The sequence below is a fragment of the Myotis yumanensis genome, unplaced genomic scaffold, assembly GCF_028538775.1.
Source record: "Myotis yumanensis isolate MYYU_CA2020_CCGP unplaced genomic scaffold, mMyoYum1.0.hap1 SCAF_3, whole genome shotgun sequence".
In the NCBI taxonomy this organism is placed as follows: Eukaryota; Metazoa; Chordata; class Mammalia; order Chiroptera; family Vespertilionidae; genus Myotis; species Myotis yumanensis.
This window is the reverse complement of record NW_027223754.1, coordinates 68,812,924-68,822,133: the sequence shown is the minus strand read 5'-3', so window position 1 is coordinate 68,822,133 and position 9,210 is coordinate 68,812,924. Positions and strand designations below refer to the sequence as shown.

At 37.0% G+C, this 9,210-nt stretch overlaps 1 non-coding gene across 1 annotated transcript; it reads right to left on the bottom strand.

Annotated features, from left to right (window-relative positions):
• Positions 1-708: 708 nt before the first annotated feature.
• Positions 709-838, bottom strand: LOC139007911 (small nucleolar RNA SNORA17). Its single transcript, XR_011471038.1, has one exon. It is a non-coding gene; the product is annotated as a small nucleolar RNA SNORA17 (small nucleolar RNA).
• Between the last annotated feature and the right edge of the window lie 8,372 nt (positions 839-9,210).

The following is a 9,210-nucleotide window of genomic DNA, read 5'->3' as shown; positions in this document are numbered from 1 at the left end:
TTGCTTCTATAGCCTGTTGATATAGTGGATTAAACTAATTGATTTTTAAATGTTCAACTAGCCTTGCATGAGTTAGATAAATCCCACTTGGTCATGGTGCATAATTTTTATACAATGTTGGATTAAATTTGCTAGTAATTTATTGAGCATTTTGGCATCTGTGTTCATAATGTATATTTGTTTGTAGGGTTTTTTAAAATATATGTCAATTTTGATGATAGGGTAACACTGGATTCATGGAATGAGTTGGGAAGTGTTTTCTCTTCTTCTGTCTTCTGGAATAAAATTGGTATAAATCTTGCTTAAAATATTGATAGAATTCACCGGTGAACCCACCTACACCTGGTTCTTTATATTGAAAGGTTATTTATTATTATTCAATTTATTGAATAAGTATAGGTCTATTCAGATTATTTCTTCTTGTGTGAATTTTGACAAATTGTGTCTATCAAGGAATTGGTCCATTTTATCTCAGTAATTAAATTTGTGGGCATAAAGTAGTTCATAATATTCTTTTATTATATTTTTAATTCAATGGGAGTTGTAATAATATCCCCTTTTTCATTTCTGATATTAATTTGTATTCTCTCACTCTCTCTCTCTCTCTCTCTCTTTCTCTCTCTCTCTCTCTCCTAGGAGAGAATTAAGGAGCTTTTACCTGACGGCTCCAGGTCTCCAGCACCTGCCACCAGCCCAGCGCAGGCACCAAGTGTCAGGCTGTCAACCACCCAGACATCCCCAGCCAGGATGCTGGGCATAGGAGAGCCTCTCTCCTCTCTGCCACCTAATGACACAGACAGCACATGGCAGCCACGCCGGCAACGCCTCTATGGGCAGTAATATTTGGGATTTCTTATCTCTTTTTCTGTTATTGATTTCTAGTTTAATTCCATTGTATGATTTCTATTTTTTTAATTAGTTAAGGTTTCTTTTATAACCCAGAATGTGCTCTACTTAGTGAATGTTTCATGGGAGCCTGAGAAAAATGTGTAATTTTCTTTTGTTGAATGAAGTAATCCATAGAAGTCAATTATGTTCAATTACCTATGAATTGAACTATGTTCTTACTGATTTTCTGGCTGCCTGGATCTGTCCATTTTTGCTAGAGGAATAAAAGTCTACATCAATCATATTCCTTGGCTTTTACACAAATCATTTGAAAATTTATGTCCACAAAAACCTGCTCACTGACCCTGGCTGGGTGGCTCAGTTGGTTGGAGCACCATCCCGTACACCAAAAAAAGGTTTCGGGTTAGGTTCCTGGTCAGGGCACATACAGGAGGCAACCAATCAATGTTTTTCTCTCACTTCTTTTCTCTTTCTCTCTCTCACTTCCCTTCCTCTCACTCTAAAATCAATAAAAACATATTCTTGGGTGAGGATTAAAAACAAACAAAAAACCTGCCTCCTGATATATACAGCAGCTTTATTCAAAACTGCCAAAACTTGAAAGCAACCAAGATGTGCATCAGTAGGTGAATGGATAGGCTGTGGTACATTCAGGCAATGACATGTTATTCAGTGCTACAAAGAAATAAGCTACCAAACCATGAAATGACATGGAGGAACCTCTGATGCTTATTACTAAGTGAAGAAACCAATCTGAACAATACTGTTTGATTCCAACTCTCTAATATTCTGAAAAAGGCAAAGTTATAGAAAGTAAAAGATCAGTGGTTGCCAGGAATTTTTTGGGGGTGGTGGGAGGAACAGAGTAAGCAGACCACAAAGTATTTTTTAGGAAAGTGAAACAACTCTCTATGAGACTCTAATGGTAGATACATGTCATTATGCATTTATCCAAATACAAAAAATGTTCAATGGCAAGCGTGAACTCTATTGTAAATTATGGACTTTGGGTATCTATTTTAACAAATGTACCGCTCTGGTGGGATATATCAATAAGGGTTAAGGTTGTACATGTGTGGGAATAGGGTTGATACAAAATCTCTTTCTACTTTCTGCTCATTTTTACTGGGAAGCTAAAACTGTCCTTAAAAATAAAGCTTATGAGTAAAAATTCAATATTAATTTCTCTATTTTTTGTTCAAATAGTTCAATTGACTGAATCACCCTCCATTTAAGATGTTATATATTAAGAAGTAGAGTTGATATAGGTGTGTGTCCTTTCACAGTGTTATCAGTGCATTACACGATGGGCTTTCAAAAGTGTGGGCCCCAAGGAGTACCATGAAAGTCATCTGGCAGCTTGTTAGAAATGCACATGTTGGACCTTTTCCCAGACACACTGACTCAGAATTTCTGGGAGTGAGGCCCAGCAATCTGTTTATTAGAAAATACTTCCAGGGCTTTCATGCAGGCTGAAGTTTGAGAACCTGTTCACTATGCCATACTAGAGAATGACTTCAACTGCGCTCTCTCCTTAGAAGTTCAATGTAGCACATGCAGGGGGAGACACCGTCCCTAGCAACCACAGTGGAAGCAAGCTTGACTGTCCCAGGCCAGAGGTATATGGTCAAATAATATGACAAGAGTAGTTTATTAGAAAGGCACCTGACTAGAGATTGACCAATGATAAATAAGCCCCTTATTTGGAAATGTGGCTTGAGGATTCACTTGAATAAAGAACTAAAGTTAGCATTCCTGGATGGTGTCATTTTCAAATAGAGTCTGGAAAGTATAAAATTTAGTGTGCCAATGAAGAAAAAAATTTAGCTGAAATGAAAGAAGTGTTTCCTTTTTAAAAATGTATCTTTATTGTTGAAAGTATTACAGATGTCCCTCTCCCCCCTCATTAATCCCCTCCACCCCGCACCACCACCCCCCGACTCCCAGGCCTTCACCACATTATTGCCTGTGTCCATGAGTTATACATATAGGCATGTAAGTCCTTTGGTTAATCTTTTCCCCCCTCAACCTCCCACCCCCACCTCCCTTCTGAGGTTCGAATGAGAAATTGAGGCAGATGTATTCTGTTTTCTTCTGTGTCAGTGACTCCGGTCTATTCCTGAGGTAAAGCTAAACTCCCAAATTTATGTTCTTTATTAAAGTTATGCATCTTTAAATCAGATAGCATGTTTTTCTCAAATTATCTCGATTGGTTTTCTTATTTGAAAACTGATAATCATGAGAGCGGGTAGAAGATAGTCTCCTCATTATTAGGAAATAGCTCCTTCCTGTATAATACTGTCTGATATTTATTTAACAGAAGACAAAATAGTTTATATCTCCTATAATGAAGAGCTCAAATAAAACTAATAGAAAAAGACAATACAATACAACGTATGTGCTCCAGCATATTGAAGAAAAGGCAGCATCATTCTAGATAATTTACTGGGTAATATTGACAGGTCCTAGGATGGATTGGTATAGCATCATGAACACAGTTATGTGTAAACCTCTCTGGTCTGCGATAGCATCTGTGGACACACACACACACACACACACACACACACATTTTTCTACAGTCCCAAGCACCTGGAGACTTTATGTAGTAGACATTTATCTGCTGAGGGATTTCCCTTTATCTGGGATGTCTCCCTGTCTTTCAATCCAGACATAAATGAAGACTAATACAAAATATATATTTCATATGTGTATATAAAGGGTGGGGCAAAAGTAGGTTTACAGTTGTGAGTATGCAAAACACAGAGTTTATTCTTGTATTATTTATTAATCATTGTATTATTTTTCATATAGGTTACAAAATGTTACCTCCAATAATTTATGTGCCCATCTAACACCACAGATAGTTATTATAGTATTGTTATCTATGTTCCCTATGTTTTACCTTATATTCCCTTGACTATTTTTTAACTCCCCACTAGTACTTCTTAACCACATTATGTTTTTTTACCCTGTCCCCCAACGATCCTTCCCTCTGGCCTTCATCAGTTTATTCTCTGTATCTGTATTTTTCTATTTTGTTTGTCTCTTTATTTTGTTCTTTAGATCTGACATATAAGTGATATCATATGGTATTTATCTTTCTCTATCATAACATAACTTAGCATACTATCTTCTAGATCAGTGGTCAGCAAACTCATTAGTCAACAGAGCCAAATATCAACAGTACAACGATTGAAATATCTTCTGAGAGCCAAATTTTTTACACTTAAACTATATAGGTAGGTACATTGTTATTAACTTAATTAGGGTACTCCTAAGGCTTAGGAAGAGCCACACTCAAGGGACCAAAGAGCCGCATGTGGCTCGCGAGCCACAGTTTGCAGACCACGGTTCTAGATCCATCCATGCTGTTACAAATGGTAAGATTTCATTCTTTTTTATGGCCAAGTAATATTCCATTGTATATATGTACTACTACTATTTTATTCACACATTTATTGATGGATAATAAGGATGCTTCTAGATGGCAAATAGACATATATGATGTTGCTCAACATCAGTAATCATCAGAGTAATGAAAATTAAAACCATAATGAGGTACTACCTCACATCTGTCAGTAAGTTATCATCAGTGAATCAGCAAACAAGTGTTGGTGAGGATGTGGAGAAAAGGGTACCCTGGTGCACTATTTGTTGGAATGCAGATTGGTATAGCCACTATGGAAAAGGGTATGGAGCTTTCTCAAAAAAATAAAAATAGAACTGCCTTTTGACAAAGGGATTCCACTTCTGGGCATGTATCCAAAGAAATCCGAAAGGCAAATTTGAAAAAAAAAATGCACCCTTCATGTTTACTGCAGCATTATATACAATACTCAAGATACAGCAACATTATTATTTTTAAGTGTACAGTTCAGTAGTGTTGAGTATTATCACATTTTGTATAACAAATTTCTGGAACATTTTCATCTTACAAAACTGAAAGTCAATACCCACTAAACACTATTTCTTCCTTCTTTATTTCCCCAGCCTTTGGCAATCATATTTCTACTGTGCTTTTATGATTTTGACCACTTAAGACTCTATATGGTGGGAACCCTACAGTATTTGTCTGTGCTAGCTTATTTCACTTAGCATAGTGTCCTTGAGGTTAATCCATGTTGTAGCATGTGAAAGATTTTTTAAGGCTGCATATTATTCCATTATACTTATATATCACATTTTCTTTGTTCATTAATTTATCCTTAGACATTTGGATTACTTCCTCTGGATTTTTAGTGTCACTTAAATTTTACAACACAAATTTGTTGAAAACAATCCCAAGGTTTTAAATACCTATACTTGGAGAAATATAAGACATTAAAGAAAGACAAAAATAAGTGGAAGCATATACCATATTTATGGATAGAAAGAATCAACATAATTAAAATGTCTATACTACCCAAAGCAATCTATAGATTCAATCTAATCTAATAAAAGAGAAACATGCAAATTGACCATAACTTCGTTACACCCCAAGCCACACCCACCAGCCAATCAGAGCGACTATATGCAAATTAACCCAACCAAGATGGCAGCCGGCAACCACGGAGCTGGAGCAAGCAGGTGGCTTTGTTGCCCCTGTGATGGAGGAAGCCAAGCTTCCTGCCTGCCCTGGCTGGCTGTGGCCTCTGCTAAAGGCAACAAAATTTCAATTATAGATGAAAAATAACTCCCAGATACCTGCTTCCAGCCAGCCTCCACTGGGAGCTTGGGTGGCTGGGGGCTGTGGCCAGCCTGCAAACAGCCATCAGCTCCTCACCCAGGCTGCCCAGGCACCCTAGGGGACCCCCACTCTGAAGGGGCTGTGGCCAGCCTGCAAACAGCCATCAGCCCCTCAACCAGGCTGGCCACACCCTCAAGGGTTGAGGTTCCCTGCTGGGGGGCTTGACCAACCTTCAAACAGCCCTCAGTCCCTCACCCACACTGGCCAGGCACCCCAGCAGGACCCCTCTCCCTGAAGGGGGTGTGGCCAACCTAAAAATGGCCTTCAGCCCCTCACCCAGGCTGGCCAGGCACCCTAGCAGGACCTCCACCTTGATCTGGGACACCCTTTAGGGCAAAACAGCCAGCCCCCACCCATGCACCGGGCATATAATAAAAGTATAATATGCAAATTGACCCTAACAGCAAAACGACTGGGAATGACTGGTTACTATGACACACACTGACCACCAGGGGGCAGATGCTCAATGCAGGAGCTGCCCCCTGGTGGTCAGTGCACTCCCACAGGGGAGCTCTGCTCAGCCACAAGCCAGGCTGACGGCTGCCAGCACAGCAGTGATGGCGGGAGCCTCTCCAGCCTCCTCAGCAGCACTAAGGATGTCCAACTGCAGCTTAAGCCTGGTCCCTGCTGGCAAGTGGATATCCCCCAAAGGCTCCCGGGCTGCCAGAGGGATGTCTGACTGCCAGCTTAGGCCCAATCCCCTGGGGAGTGGGCCTAAACCAGCAGGTGGTCATCCCTCGAGTGTTCCCAAACTGTGAGAGGGCACAGGCCAGGCTGAGGGACCCCCCGCCCCCAGTGCACAAATTTTTGTGCTCTGGGCCTCTAGTATAATTCACATCAAGATACCAAAGCTGTATTTCACAGAACTACAATAAATACTCCTAAAATTTATGTGGAACCACAAAAACCCCAAATAACCACATAAATCTTGAGAAAGAAGACTGAAGTTTTAGGAATCATAGTATCTGGTATCAAATTATACTACAAGACCAGTAATCAAAGCAGGATTGTATTGGCATAAAAACAGACATATCAATGTAACAGAATAGAGAACCCTGAAATAAAACCATGCCTTTATGATCAATTAATATTTGAAAAAAGAGATAAAAACATACAATGGGTTAAAAATAGTCTATTTAACAAATGGAGTTTGGAAAATTGGACAAATATCTGCAAAAAACATCCCACGAAACTAGACTACCTTACACCATACACAAGAATAAACTAAAAATGGATTAAAGACTTAAATGTTAGATTTGAAACCATAAAAATCCTAGAAGACAACATAGGCAGTAAAATCTTGGACATTAACCTGTAGCAATATTTTTTTCTGATATAGTGCATTGAGCAAGAGAAACAAAAGAAGAAAATAAACAAATGGTATTACATCAAACTAAAAAGCTTTTGTACAACAAAGGAACCATCAGCAAAATGAAAAGACAATCCACTGAATGGGAGAACATAGTCACAAAATATATATCTGATAAGGGTTAATACCCAAAATTTATAAAGAATTTCAACACCACATAAGTAGACAATCTAATTTAAAAAAATTTGTCAAAGTACCTAAATAGAGGTAGTTTTTCCAAAGAGGGCATACAGATGGCTAAAATCATATGAAAAGGCTCTCAATGCCAATAATCATCAAAGAATTGCAAATTAAGATCACAATTACATATCACATCACCTTTGTTAGAATGGCTATCATGAATAAATTAACAAACAAAAGTATCAGTGAGGATGTGGAGAAAGGGAACCTTCATGGAGTTTTGAAAATATGGATTGGTGCAGCCACTGTGGAAAGCAGTATGAAGTTACCTCAAAAAATTAAAAATGGAACTGCGTTATGACCCAGTGATTCCACCTCTGGGAATATATCTAAAGAAACTTGAAAAACGAATGGAAATGAATATATGTGCCCATATTTTCATTGTGGTGTTATTTATAACAGCCAAGATTTGGAAGCAGCTCAAGAGTCCTTTATAGATGAATGGGTAAAAATATGTGGTACATTTACTTAATTGAATTTTACTCAGCAGTAAAAAAGAAGGAAATTTTACCTTTAATGACAGCATGAAGGAACCTGGAGAGCATTATTCAGTGGTTCTCAACCTTCTGGCCCTTTAAATATAGTTCCTCATGTTATGACCCCAACCATAAAATTATTTTTGTTGCTACTTCATAACTGTAATTTTGCTACTGTTATGAATCGTAATGTAAATATTTGACATGCAGGATGGTCTTAGGAGACCCCTGTGAAAGGGTCGTTGGACCGCCAAAGGTGTCGCAACACACAGGTTGAGAACCGCTGTGCTAAGTGAAGTAAGTCAGTTCAGAGAAAGACAAGTACCACATGATTTCACTCATATGTGGAATCAAATGAACAAAGAAAACTAACAAAATTAAAACGTACTCATAGCTAGAGAACAGGCTGACAGTTGCCAGAGGGGATGTAGTTTGCAGGGTGGGTAAAAAAGGTAAAGGGATTAAGTGAGAAACAAAGAAAAAAAACCCACCAAAAAACCCAAATACCTCATAAACAGACATTAGCCTGGTGAATACCAGAGGAAAAGAAGTATAGGAGAAGGTAAAAAAAGAGTATACAGGGAATAAATTGTGATGGAAGGATACTTGATTTGGTGTGGTAAACACACAGTACAATATCCAGATAATGTATTATAGAATCATACACCTGAAATTTATTAATCTGTGCTACTCCAATAAATTCATAAAAAATTTTTTGAAAATAATAATTAAATCATTTATTTCTTTAAAAGATCTGTTAGAAAAAGATTAACATCTTAACTATGTACATGAGAAACTTTTAGCCTAATATTTTTATTCTTTTCTGCTATCTATATTTTAAAGCATTGACAAGCACAGCAAGATGATCTTTTAAATCACTCATTATACATGATATTCTATTATCTTACATCCATTATAACTTGTTAGAAACTTTTAATAATGCATGACTCCAGAAGGCAATTCCACTTAATAGATACAGATACTTAAATATTACTCCATCTATATTTTATTAATTTATGAAGCATACTGGCAACCGAGCCAGTAATTTTGTCAGAAATGAAGGGTTACTAAGCAGTTGTAAATGATCCAAATTATTAACTATGACAGCATAAAATAGCAAATCTATTTCATTTTCTTTTCTTTTTTTACATTTTATTGTCCCAACAAAGACAGATATTTGAAGCTCTCTTATGAACTTCAAAACTCAATAAAATGTAAGATAATAACTTAGACTTGCTAAATATCCAATATATATCATCATAATATCTCAATTAGAATGCTACAATTTAATGATTATTGTATCCAAAACATCATTGTGACAGAATCTATTCTATTATCTTCTCATAATAGAATGAATTTTATCAGCATAAAGAATAAAAATTAATCTGATCTTTGTTAAAATATAGCATATAATATATAAATAAAACCTAAAATATTTAAAAATTTTTCAGTTGGAAGAGAGGAAGGACTTTAACATTATTTTTCTCTTTTGGTATAAAATCATCCCATTTTGGAGATATTTGTGGGATCATCTTCTAAAAAGAAATAATATGAAATGTATAGGAAGAAAATAGTTTCAGGATATGATTAAATAATTTTTGCAAGAAATA